This window comes from Protopterus annectens, chromosome 1.part2, assembly GCF_019279795.1.
Source record: "Protopterus annectens isolate FY-2018-M chromosome 1.part2, PAN1.0, whole genome shotgun sequence".
NCBI lineage: Eukaryota > Metazoa > Chordata > Ceratodontiformes > Protopteridae > Protopterus > Protopterus annectens.
The window spans coordinates 714,954,299-714,968,745 of NC_056727.1; the positions used below are offsets into that span (position 1 = coordinate 714,954,299).

Sequence of the window (14,447 nt, forward strand, 5' to 3'; positions counted from 1 at the left end):
GTATTTATAAAAACGTTTGTTAATTGGGTAATTGGACTGGTCTAAGCACCTTTTCAGCCACAACCTGGGTCAAATAGGCAAATACTAAATAGAGACAAAAACAAAACAAAGTTCATATGACATGTAGGCAATATGCAGTAGCATATATCATTAGAAAATACATATCATGTAAAATAAGATAGGGAGCACTTGCATTTTTACAAAAGTGTAGTTACAATATACAAAACAGAAAAAGCAGTTTGATATATAGCTTCAGCTACAACTAAGGAGGAAAAAAAATTAAAAATCTTAAGGATTACTAATATAATGAGAATTCAAAGCGAGCAGATGCAAATGGACCAAAGAGAAGAGGGGAAAATATTAGTAAGAGTTGACCAGTACCTCTGAAGCAGTTACATTTATTTTCCTCGACTAGATGGGAATGACCAGATTCCTTGAATGCTTTAAGATTCTTAATTTGTCTAATTGCTTCAGACAGGAATTTCCAGCAAGCAGGATCAAGGTTAAAGCAGGTATATGCAGATGGAAACAGTTACAGTTATGGGTGGGGTAGGAGTGGCTTTTGATTGCCTAGTACTTAGCTATGAAAAAACTGGCAATCAGTCTGTAGCTCAGTTCAACAAAAAAAACTATTCATAATTTCCCTCTAGCTTCAAGGAGGGCAAGCCAAGTTAGTCCAGGAGAGAATTTAAAGTTGCCCATCCAGTTATCCAGGTTTACCTTGAAGGTAGCAAGGGTGCTAATCTGCTTGACATGTAGTGGAAGTTTGTTACAGAGTTGAGGGATACGCTGAATATGAAACTATCATGCCAAAAAAAAAAAAAAAAAGTTATGTACTCACCATAACGTTCCCTGTGAGTTGTTCATCTCACCTTTATTCTTACAGATGGGTTCGGAGCCGATCCTCGGCTCAAAGTCAGCCAACTACAAAGCTCGAGGTCTTCAGACAGCTCAAGGTCAAGTCCCTATCCCATGATGCACCTTGAGTTACCTCAGATCTTGCTTGCTGGCTTTAGTAATACCATATGCCATTTTGTCACTTAAGATAAATACCATAGTAAAGACAAAGCAACCATGAACATGAATCTCGGTCCTTGAAAAAACCTGGAGGGGGTTGGCGGGTGGGAAGTAAGAATGAAGGCGAAATGAACAACTCACATGGAACGTTATGGTGAGTACATAACTTCTTTACGTGAAGTTGTTCTATCTAGCCGTTCATTCTTACAGATGGGTAGCGTCCTAAGCACCATCTTCCTTGAGTGGCTCACGGAAGTATGTTTCTCATGACAGTATAACCAAAGGAGGCCCCGTCTCTGGAGGCCCTATCGACTTTGTAATGAATGATAAAGGTATGAGGCTTTGACCAAGTGGCTGCTGCACAAATATTGTCTAATGGCAACCTAGCTGAAAAAGCAGATGATGTGATAGGAAATACGAAATTCACCCTGGGGATCGCTTCTGTGGCTCTGCTCAACAGTGGCACAGGAAAATAATTTTCTTGGGTGGCAAAAGCCAGGGTACCTTTTTGACTAGGCTTGTAGAGGCCCTACGGTCGATAGCCTAGTACCTACCTATGTGGACACAGCTCTGGTAGAATGAGCCTTAATTTTTTGTTGTAAAGGTAAACTGGTAGCTGAGTAAGTGAAAATGATGCAATCAGATAACCATTTTGATAGGGTTGTTTTTGCCATAGGCATACCTTTTCTGGAATCTGAAAAGGAAACAAAAAGTTGTTCAGATCTTCTAAATTAAACAACTATCTAGGTAAAATCTGAGCTGTCTGTGAACATCAAGATTGTGCAGCATATACTCCAAATTGTTGGTGTGCTTAGGGAAAAACCCTGGTAAATCTATAATTTGGTTGTTCGCTTCAGTGCAAACTTTAGGTAAGAATGAAGGATTTGTTTGCAGTGAAACTCTGTCAGCATGAAATACCAAATACGGAGATTTTATGGACAAGGCTTGTAGTTCTGAGACTCTTCGAGCAGACGTGATGGCTACTAAAAAGATAGTCTTCCAAGAGAAAAATTTCAAATTGCATGAAGAAGCTGGCTCAAAAGGTGGGAGAATAATGCATGAGAGCATAAAGTTTAGGTTCCAGGGGGTATAAGGGGATTTAACTGTTGGTCTAAGGTGGAAAGTCCCCTTGAGAAAGACTTAGGATAGCTTGTGTGACATTATGTTATAGCCTTCAGTACCAAGATGAAAATTAGACATGGCGGCAAGCTGCACACGAATTGTAGCCGCCGCTCCTTTGTTGAAAAGCATAGTCAAAAATTCTAATATGGAGGAAATAGAGGCTTGGTAAGGGTCAATGTTATTCTAAGAAGCCTTCCATTTGCTGAGGTGCAACTTCCTAATAGAGAATTTATGAGAAGATATTAAGATATGTTGCATTTTGCTTGAGAGGTTATGGAATTTGGCTAAGTTGGGAATTGGAGCAGCCAAGCAGTCAATTTTAGGGACTGAAGGGAGGGATGAAGAGCGCCAGACGAGTGCATCACAAGGTCCAGAACTGGGTCCAGAATCCAAGGCTCCTTAAACAGATGAGATCGAAAGAAGGGGAACCAAATCTGACGAGGCCAATGAGGGGCTATTAGAATGACCGTCTTTCCCAGGGCTTTGGCTTTCTGTAATACTTTGGGTATCAGGGGAATTGGTGGGAATGCATAAAGGAGACCCGGAGGCCAATTGTATACAAGTGCCTCCCTTGGGGAATCTCCCAGAGGGGGAAATCAGGACAAAGTAGATTCTGCATTTTGTGTTCATGGGGGATGCAAAAAGATCGCAGCAAGGCCTGCCCCATTTGCGGAATATTCTTGCCACTATTTATTTTTTGAGGGACCACTCGTGAGGCAACAAAATCGCCCTGCTCAGTTTATCTGCAATCACATCAGATTTCCCCAGGATGTGCATTGCTATCAGAAAGTGCTGGGTGGATGTAGCCCACTGCCACACTCTTCGAGCCTCTCGACAAAAGGAATACGACCTGGTTCCTCCTTGTTTAAGTACCAGACCACAGACATGTTGTCCGTCTGAATCGCAAATGTCACCAGAGGGAGAGAGTCCTGAAAGTACTGCAATGCCAAGAGTATTGCTCTCATCTCCAGGACATTGATATGCAGATGTGTCTCTTGTTCGGTCAGTATACCTTGGGTTGTTCTTCCCTGAAAATGACCCCCCACCTGGTCTGAGAAGTATCTGTGATCACCGTGGCAGATGGTGAGGGTAGGACAAAAGGACAACACATCATGACTTGGAGAGAGGTCAACCACCACTGAAGATTCTTTTTGAATGTGTTTGTTAGAATAATGAGATGTGACATTGGGAGCTCTTGACAAGACCATTGTGGGAATAAAAGCCACTGAAGAATCCGCATGTGCATACGACCCAATGGAATTGCCATTATTGCAGCCACCATCATACCCAACAATTTTAGCACTTCTGAGGCTAGCACCTTGTCTCTGGAAATGACATTCAGAATTTGCTGATGAACTATTGATATCCTTTCTAAAGGAAGTTTTAAAGTGGTGGTGGTGGTGTCCAAATCTGCTCCGATAAAAACTATACATTGCGATGGTGACAAGGCAGAGTTTACGGTAATCCCGAGTTGATTGAAAAGAGTAAGTGTGGTGTCCCTGGTTTGTATAAGCTGATGCCTGATGGTGGCAAAGAGGAGCCAATCGTCCAGGTATGGAAACACCTGGAATCCCAAATGCCTCAGGTGAGCGGTGACCACTGCCATACATTTGGTGAACACTCTGGGGGCTGTAGTGAGACCAAAGGGTAGGGCTCGAAACTGGTAATGACGGCTCCCAGCTAGAAGTGCAGATGATCCCTGGATGGTCTAGCCATTTTTATGTGGTAGTACACATCCTGGAGATCTATCAAGCACATCCAATTGTCTTTCCCTAAGAAGGGGATTATTGACTGTAGCGTGACCATCCAAAACTTCTCTTTCTTGACAGATCTGTTCAGTCTGCTGAGGTCCAAAATAGGTCGCCAGTCTCCTGCCATTTTTGGAACTAAAAAGAATCTTTAGTAAGTCCCGGATCCTATCTGGTCTGCTGGGACTGGTTGGATGACTTTTTTCTAGCAACCTTTGGACAGCTTCTGTTGCTTGTTCCCTGGAACTGGGTGGAACGTCCAGGATTTTTGTTATCAAGGGGGGGGAGGATTGGTGAAGGGAATAAAATATCCTCTGAAAATAATGCTTTGTACCCAGTTGTCATTTGTTATTTTGAGCCGGGCATCTGGATACAAAGATAAGCGACCCCTGACTGCCTCCAGAGTAGGACAGTCGGGCCTCCTTTCAGAAGCACTGATAGGGCTTTCCCAAAGAACTCATCTCTGTCGCCCTGATTTTGCGGACTCCCCTCTGTTGTGAGGGTGGCATCTTCCATTATTGTCCCCCTCCTCTGCCCCTGGAGGGGGGTTCGCCATGTGTGTCCAGAAAGGCTCCTTGGGCTTTTCGGAACCACATCTTTCCTCCCTTTTGACCCTTTGGGGTAGGGTCTAGTAGGGGTGGAAAAACAGACTCAGATGTCAGACACAGTCTTTCCTTCCTGCTCACACCTGGTGAGAGTTTCCTTAACTTTGGGCCCGAAAAGAGTTTCCTTAACTTTGGGCCCGAAAAGAGATGAGCCATCAAAAGGGGTGTTGACAAAGGATGACTTAAAGGGCTCCGAAAAGGAACATAAACGCATCCAGGAGTGTCTCACAAGAGTGATTCCTGTACCCGATGCCCTACTTGTTCCTTCAGCTGCATATGAAATCAGATGCATGGAAGAGTTCACTATGGAATTAAGGGTAGCAAGCTGGAATGCAACCTTGTCTGTAGCTCCCTCAGCTACCGTACCCTGTAGAGAATCTCCAAGCTCTTTAAGGAGGTCTCTTTGCAGTCTTGTAAAATGTGTGAGGTAGTTCAGTGAACAAATGGACAGCACATGGGTGAAGCCAAAAAAGGCACAAATAGAGTTAAACCAAGGCATAAAAATGGCTAGAATAATTTATTGTCCATACCGGTTTCAGCAAAATAGCCTTCATCAGTGGAATACCTTGAAACAATGAGTACTCATTTCTACATATCTAGACCCATCCACCAATGGGAAATACAGCCCTCCCCACAACATAATTGATTAACAAAACCTCCTTCAATTAAGCACCTACGCACCAATAATGATTGTAATGCAATACAAAAGTGGAAATACAGATCATTACAATTAATATATACTGAAAGAATCCACGCAGGAACACATAATTTTTATACAAATAAAAAATAAAGAAAAAAATTTGTTACATTAACATTTGTTACTGTATCCTCATTTGGTTTGGCCCTGCACTGCTGTACGTGCTGAACATTTCTACTTTGCAGTCTGCTTCTGCTCTGCTGCTGGCTGGGTGCTGGCACTATCTTCTGGTTAACTGTGGATTTATTGCATCAGTGTGTTTCAGTCCTCTTGGTTGAATTTAGGTCAGTCGGACCTGTTGGATATACAATTTTTTTAAATCATCTCTTTTCAAATTAGCACCAGCATTTTTTGCTTTTATTGTGGAAGCTTAGTTGGGTCATACAGTAATTCTCCATTATGGTTATCGTGATCACAAGCTGGCGGTGTGAGCTGTTACATATGGGATGTTTGCAGCACTTTAAAGCTCGTTTTTCCTTCTTGGGACTTCTTATTTGTCAGAAGCTTCACTAATACAAGAGGGCATTACTTATGTCATGTTCAGGTACTGTTGGTTTAATTTTTGTTTGGGTAGCAACGAAGTAACATTTTGGAATTTACGACTAAGCTGAACTGGACTTGGGACATCCGTTACAACTACAACTGTTACAATTCATTTATTTAAGGACATTTTATTGTTTGTATACTGAATGGGGGTTTGCGGTGACTGAAATTACTAGTTAACGAAGTTGGTTGAATTTTGGACCCCTCTACTATTTTCCTCTTCGTTATTCATTTTTACAACTTTTGGGACATATCAGTGTGAACTATACATACACACAGGTACTTGTGCTTTTGTGGTGTGTAGATACTGCATTGAAACGAGTTACTGGGACAGTATGAAATGACGACTGAAAGCTTGAGGATCCCTTTCAGAAGTGCTTGGTGCATTATTACGTTCCGGTATCAGGGACTTTGGTTCTGTTGCATTTTGAAACTACATAATTTAGGTTTTGTCCGATTCCATTTGGGGTTGGATATGCTTAAAACTACATCGTGTTTATGATGTTATTTGGACTTTAATATGTATACGGGTCATAGTTGATTCTAATGTTATCTATCCTCAGCCATATTTTGTACTTACATAGGGAGCTTTTTCATATTACGAGGCTATGAACAACTACTGAATGGTATTCTGATATCAGGGATTTGTATGGCTTGATTCATGATTTATGGATAAACATATATGTTCATGATGTTGTTTGGACTTTGATATGTCTGTGGGTCACAGTTGATTCTAATGTATCTAGGAGCTATTTCAGTCTACAAGGCTATGAATAACTATTGAATGGTATTCTGATATCAGGGACTTGTATGGCTTGGTTCATTATTTATGGATTAGCATATGTATTCTATATCACCCGGTTTCACCATAGGACCTCATTGAACATTATGGTGTGAGGTTTTGATTATTATATAACCTGACCTGGGATTTATCATATATCATAATTTACTGGAATGTTTTCTCTATGTTAAAACACATGTTTCATGCTCGTCTATGCCCACTTACTTTTTGTTATTAGATTTACAATATTTGGGCGATCATTATTCTAAATTTAAAAGATATCTTGGTACACAGCTTGTATATATTATCTTTCTAAGTGTGCCAATTTTGGTAACTGTTTTTGGGGAGTGTATAGGATTTGAAACAATGTTTTCCTGTATTTACAGTTACTCTGTGGTTGGATTCTTACTATATCTACCATACACACTTTGGTATACAAGTATCTTGAAAAATTAATCTACTATCATAGATAGTTGGGAGGGTTACATCCTCCTTATAGGTATATATATATATATATATATAGATATATATATATATATATATATATGATATTCACTGGGGAACAATCAATACTGTAGATGGTTAAATATAACACAAGCAGGAATGACTATCAACCCTCCTGTTGATGTATGATGTGTTCAAGCCCAATTGAATACTAACCACAACAGTAGCAATAAGGCCTGATGCCAGGCCTTTTGACACATACTTATTTGTGTTACCAAGTTATTTTCAGTGCCTTTTGAATTGTCAAGGCTACAAGTGGGGACATTGGATGCATCACTGAATTTGGCCAGACAGTGTCTTCTGATCATTAAAAGGATTGGGATATCATATAACTTTATACTAATCTACTAGATGCAATGGGCTTTTTTGGCTCCATCAACAATTTTTGTGTGACTTATGTCAGTTTTTCATCATTTGAATCTGGTCGATTTTGGTCATTTTGCACCTGGAACTCTGGTCTCAGAAAAATCTCTTTGGGGTATTATGTTACCCAGTCTGGGATTACTTTCCCTATTGGTTTTTCATATGAGGTTCCCTCCTTTTGGGGTGGGTTTTTATATGTATTTGGGATACTTATCAGTTTTAGGAATTTGGGGCTCCTTTGGTAGTTTGTTTTAACAAGGTTACTGAGCCTCTGGTGGCATCCTAGTTCACTGTTTTTTGTTGGAATAGTTGGTTGGATTATGAACTTATTGTCATGGATCTAGAATCTATTTTGAATGGCCTATGTGCCGATAGAAATGACATGAGTGTTTGGCATCTCAAATGAGAATGGCACTGATAAGGGTGTTTCCAATATGGATCCAGTTGACGGCTGCAATCTTGCATTCAGTAAGCTAGGTAGGGGGATGAAAACCCTCAGAATGAATATTTGGCATCTGAAGCTTTTCAGAGCTTATGAGAACAAGGATATTATGTTCAGAGGACTCAGGGTTCGTATTCAGCCTTTAGTGAGCAAGATGGATGATGTGTTGGTTAAAGACTGGAACCTGGCACTCCAGCAGGCTTCCATGTCCTTTGTACACATCCTGAGCTCATATTATGAGCGGATGATTGACATGAATATTGTGGAAGTTAAAACTCTCTGTGAGGAATCAAAAAAGATATGACGGTCAACCTCATTACACTGTTTGTTTGAACAAGTTATAAAAGGAGCTTCTCACATTTGAAAAATAGACACGGGATAAAAAAATAAGGAAATTCAATAGGGATGTAACAGATTATCACAGGGGCAAAGCTTCTGAGGAGTCCAAAACAGTGACAATTTCTGAGACCAGTAGACCAGTTGGGGCAAATAGCAAGAAGAGACCCAGATCCATTTTGAAAGGGACAGATACCTATCTTAGCAGCACTTCTCCTGAGGAATCCTCAGCTACAAATTTAGCTAGTGCCAGCACCTGGGAATCACCCATCCCCATAAAAAACAACGTAATGCGGATCACCCTTTAGATGTAGTGGAGGAGGGGTGGTAGGAACCACAGGAACAGGAATAGTTACGGTGGAGGGACTATTACAGACTTTAATGACACACTAGCCAACAATTGTCATAATGTTTTGAATATATCCAGTGTAATTTTAATAGAAGAGCAGAAGCAGCTTCTTAATAAAGGTTTAAACTTTGTGCCAGGCTTTTTTGTGGATGAAACTTACATGGTATCTGACCAACATGATTTTTGCCGCAGACTTAATCTTACTGTTTTTTTTCTAGAGACAACTCTCAAAGATCTACTGATTTCAGATTTTATAAGTCTGAATTTTCAGCCACCTATGAATAAACATGAGTCCATCTTTTTACAGGCGGTGCTCAAAGATTTACATTTCAACACTGGTGAGTCTTTGGTATTGGGTCATAATCTAACTATTGGGCAACAGCAAGCGTTACAGGAGCTTAAGGACAATCGTAGGGTGGTCATTGTACCTACGGACAAGGGGGGGGCAGTCATGTTAGACACGGATTATTATCTTGACGAGAGTAAGGGACAGTTGTCCAACCCACGTCATTAAATGGCTATGCCCTTGAATCCCACACTGAACTTAAAGAAGGATATTGATTCTTTTCTGAGTCAAGCTGTTGAAGAGGGTATTATCACAGAGACAGTTAAATCCCATTTAACTGTCAGGGATCCCTAGAAGCAAATCATGTACCTCTTGCTCAAAATTCATAAATCTCTTAATAAACCACCAGGTTGGCCCATTGTTTCCAGGAATGGCTCATTAACCAAACCTCTCTCGGCTTTTCTGACCCAATATATCAAACCCCTATTGAATCTCATTCGGGCACGTATACAAGACATCACACAGTTTTTGAAAGTTTTGTCAGAAGCACAGCTGGAACCTGGGTGGCTCTTATGCACTTTGGATGTCAAGGCCCTGTAAACCAACATCCCATTGGGCCGGTCTTCAGGCCTTACAATTTTGGCTGGAGCATGCCAATTTGTATCCGGCAGGGTTCAACACTTTACTCCTGTGTATGGCGGATCATGTGCTGAACAAAAATGTTTTTTATTTTCAGGGGGAATGCTACTGGCAGATTCAGGGCACCGCAACGGGTGCCTCATTTGCACCGATCTATGAATACTTGTTCATGGCCTTTGTGGAAGAGCAACTAATATAGGATTCCTCTCAATCTATATATTGATGAAATTGACATCTGGCGGAAATATCTGGATGTTTGTTGGATGGTATGTCGAGCTGATATGGGTTTTCTTCTTGAGTTTGTATAATACCTTAATGATAATAAGTGGGGGTATTGAGTTCACTTTGAGCTCGGACATTAACGAAATTAACTTTTTGGATATTACCGTTAGGAGAAATATGGATAATACTCTGAGTACCAAAGTTTTTTGTACATACCCTCAGTACAATACCCTGCTTCATGTCACCAGTTTACATCCTAGCCATACCATCCGCAACATCCCAAAATCCCAGTTTCCTCATATGAAGAGAATTAGTTCTACTCAAGAGGATTATGACTCTTCTCGGCAGGACCTCTGTAATAGATTTCAGAGTAGGGGATACAGGGACTTTGACACCATCTCTGCTAGTAACTGGGCCAGTAATCAGCTAGGATGTCCCTATTTGACTACAAGACTAAAACCAGGGGGGATACCAGTCATACCATCAGGTTCATTCACCACATATGGGTGAAATACCAATATTATCAAAGATACTATTCACAAACACTGGAATATTCTTTTGGCAAATAACGACCTAGGACCTATCTTAGGGACCATATGTCAATTTTCATTTAGGAAAGGCAAAACATTGGGTTCTCACTTTTCCCATTTCAAACATACTGGTAGTGGGGGTGCTATATACCAACAACTTACCCTGTCTGGGGACACTCTGTTTGGCACCTCTCCCTGTGGACATTGTTCTTCATGCCGTTATGTTAACAAATTGAAACAATTTACAAGTAAAAATACCAGTAAGGTGTATGACATAAAATTTTTTGGGAATTGTGGAATTGATTGGGTTATATATTTGGCTACCTGCAAATATTCAGCCTTTTATGTTGGTCAGACATCTCGTCCACTAATAATAAATATGTCAGAACGTCGTAGTGACATACGTAATAAACGGGAAACTAATGCCTTATACAGTAACTGCTCGACACATACGAATGCAGAATTTCACTTTATGATCATTAATAGAATTGCTGGTAACAGGAATAACATGCAGGGTTTGCATAGCATCCTGAATAGAAAAGAAAAATTTTGGATCATTAAGCTGGGGGGGGGGTCTTTTCCAACCTGGACTGAATGACCATTTATAGTGCTGTATTTTTTTCTTAATTTTTTTTCTTCTATTTTTTTCTTTATTTTTTCTTTGTATAAAAATTATGTTTTCCTGCGTGGATTCTTTCAGTATGTATTAATTGTAATGATCTGTATTTCCACTTTTGTACTGCATTACAATCATTATTAGTGCTTAATTGAAGGAGGTTTTGTTAATCAATTATGTTGTGGGGAGGGCTGTATTTCCCATTGGTGGATGGGTCTATATATGTAGAAATGAGTACTCATTGTTTCAAGGTATTCCACTGATGAAGGCTATTTTGCCGAAACCGGTTGTTGTTGTCTCTTTCTTTTCCCAGTTAGGGGTCGCCACAGCGGAACTCCAGTCCGCTAATGATTGGTAGTTGATTTTTACGTGTTGAGTTACCAGCCCTGATGCACAACCTTCAACGAAGGTATACCCATTCACTCATGTCTCAACGCAGAAGACGCTCTAGCTGGGAATCGAACCGGACAGTGTCTTACTATGAGGCGACAACGCTACCACAGCACCACCACTACAGTATTTTGCCAAAACTGGTATTGGCAATAAATTATTCTAGCCATTTTTATGGCTTGATTTAACTCCATTAGTGGTATTTGTGCCTTTTTTGGTTTCACCCATATGCTGGCCATTTGTTACTGTATCCTCATTTGGTTTGGCCCTGCATTGCCGTACATGCTGAGCATTTCTACTTTGTAGTTCAGTGAATGCATGGCAAAAAAAATCGCTGAACTAAACATGCGCTTCCCATATCTATCCATGATCCTAGAGTCTCTGTTAGGAGGATGGACAAAGGAAGAAGTTTCCGACATCTCCTTTTTAGTGGCTGCCGCCAACACCATGGCATCAACAGGCACTCCCTTTGTAAGAAAAGTTTTATCGTGAGGGGCAGAAATAAATTTATTGGGCCTCCTAGGGACAGGCTCCATGGTGCCTGGAGACTCCTACACCCTTCGTGAGACCAGCTCCATAAGCTCATCAAAGGGCGGAGACACCCAAGAGGTGGATGACTGAGACCCAAAAGCTTTCAGGCCACCCATCTGCTTTAAAATTTCTAAGATATCTGCAAATGAGATCTTCAGTGGGGCCCTTTAACTCCATGTGTATAAAACTTGATTGTGATAATATAAGCAAACCCTTTATTAATTCTTATTTTAGTTTGCAATTGTTCGCTGCTGAATATGACACATGTAGCAGCATTTATATGTTAAGGCAGGAATGCATATAATTTTTGTACATATGACGGCACTGACCGTGATTTGAAACGATCTATTTCAGTTAAATACTGAAATGCATTAATGTCTATCAAAGTATATATTGTTGCCTTTATGCTACTATGTGATAAAAGAACCTTTTTAAGAAATGAGCACTTTAAAGTCATTACGTAGGTCACCAGGTGTTCTAGGTGACCAATGGAGTTTTAAGTGATACTATTTAAATGCCCTCTGTCAATCAGTTTTTGATAGTCTCATGAAGGACCCTGCTACTAAAAGAATGGCAGATGGAGCAACTCTTTGTAAGTGCAGGGCACCCAATAAAAGAATTTGGCGTGACTATCAGTCAAGATTGTTTTTTGACTTGTGGACATTTTAAAACCAAACTTGGGTGACTTTTCCTGATCAGCGTTTTATTGCCAGTTGGACAACGTGCATGCCTTTGGATTTTGAAGTTCACACAGACAAGTGTTTAACAAGTCCAAAAACTACAAGTATTTTAAGATATAAGCAGCTCTTAAAACAACTGCCTCTAAGACACTAAATAGAATCTAACTATTAATAGCTAGAACACACTCTTATAAGCTATAAACTACTAACTACCTAGTAAACACACTTTAATCCACTAAACACTTTTATTAATACAGCCCTTAAAGAAAAAACAAATGGGCTCTATAATACTAAATAGAGTTTAACTGCTAAAGCTGAAGAAACACATTCTAATAGGCTATAAATGCATGTTAAAACACACTTCAAAACTACTAACCCTCTGCTAAGGCACACCAGAAGAAGGGAAGGGAAATAACAAAGGCCTAATAAACAAAGGCCAACAAGGCTATAAACGGCACTATAAGAAGTTAAACTACACACTAATACAATTTTTTAAAGTTATTAAATTGCAAAAAATACTGTTAATAAAGATAAATGTTTCTATACTGGCCCAAGCTGTGAGGAAACCTCCGATCTGTTACAGCGGCAAATGGGATAGGAGACTTGGCCTCGAGCTGTTTGAAGACCTCGAGCTTTGTAGTTGGCTGACTCGGAGCTGAAGATAGTCTCTGAACCCATCTGTAAGAATGAACAGCGGATAGAACAACTTCACATGTATCCCATTTATCAGCTGATTTAGTTTTAGTTCCTTTAACCATGTACTTTATTGTACCACCAGTTCTGCAGAGGAATAGGATGTCAAACATGGTTGGATCTTTGATGGCACAAAAGGCTAGACATAGATCTCCACAGAGGAGTTTGTAAAAGACAGAGTACAGAGAAAGGACTATCAGTCTCTCCAGATAACCAAGATTTTTGTGGCCACTGATCTTTTCAGTTAAGAATCTCAGAGGTCTTTCAAACTGTGTGATATGCAGTAGCATAGCTAGGGCAGGGTGAAAGGGACAACTGCCCCAAGTGCAAAGTGTTAGAGGGAGTGATCTGATTGGCCATTCATCATCCTGATCAGTCTTCGAGCAAGCAGTTTGCTACAGTTAAATGTAAAAAAAAAAAAAAAATCTTACTTTCTTTTTGCTTTACCTAAAACTTGAGCACTGTAGCGCTCTATGCAGGATATAAACTGTAGCAAGCAGTTTGCTACAGTTTAAAAGAGAAACTTTTTTTTTTGTTAAAGTAAAACCTGACTACCCTAGCACTCTGTGTAGGGTATAAACTTTAGCAACTGCTTGCTACATTTGCAGCACGCACTTTGCTACAGTTTGAATATACAGATTTTTTTTAACTAAGAACTGAGAGCTGTAGTGTTCTGTGCAGGATATAAACTGCATCGACTGCTTAGTATATTTGTTGCAAGTAGTTTTCTACAGTTTAAAAGACAAACTTTTTTTTTTCATTACTCCATTACTCTAATGTAACGAGGTATGGTTGGAAACAGGGCAACAAAATAGGACCCAAATGTCTGGAGCAGGGTGGGGGGAGTGTCCTGTATCTGGCCACTTAGCTGATATTCCAGTAAAAGGAACAGACTTTCGTTCTGCTGACATGAAGAGCTTGGGATGGTGCAGATTGGGTACAGTTTGCAGGAAGCATCCTGAAACTTTTGCAGAAGTCCTTTTTTTTTTCTTTTCACATGAAGAGCTGAGTGGGAGGGCACTGGTCCGAGGACCTTACACAGGGTGCTTGTTGGGCCAGCTATGCTTTTGCTATGTTTAAATAAATACATGCCAAAAGGTGCATTATATTTAACAATGGGACAGATAAGATATGAGTAAAGGGGCGCAAACACACACACTTCCTCTGATGCATGAAAGAACTGTCACTAGTTCTAGATGTAATGATTTTTTGGCATCTGTTTTGCACTTTGCTTTATTTTTGCAATTTTATTGCTATTTTTTAATTTCTACTTGCCTGCTGCACCTCAATGATTAATTAAACTAATCCAAGTATGGTGGCAGCTTCTAGCTCTCATATAACATTGGAATAGAT

The 14,447-nt window shown here is 40.1% G+C and overlaps 1 protein-coding gene across 1 annotated transcript in view; it reads right to left on the minus strand.

The window, feature by feature from the left end:
- Nucleotides 1–14,447, minus strand: part of LOC122792407 (presenilin-2-like) — a 773,941-nt gene that overhangs the window by 605,263 nt on the left and 154,231 nt on the right. The window lies entirely within an intron of this gene.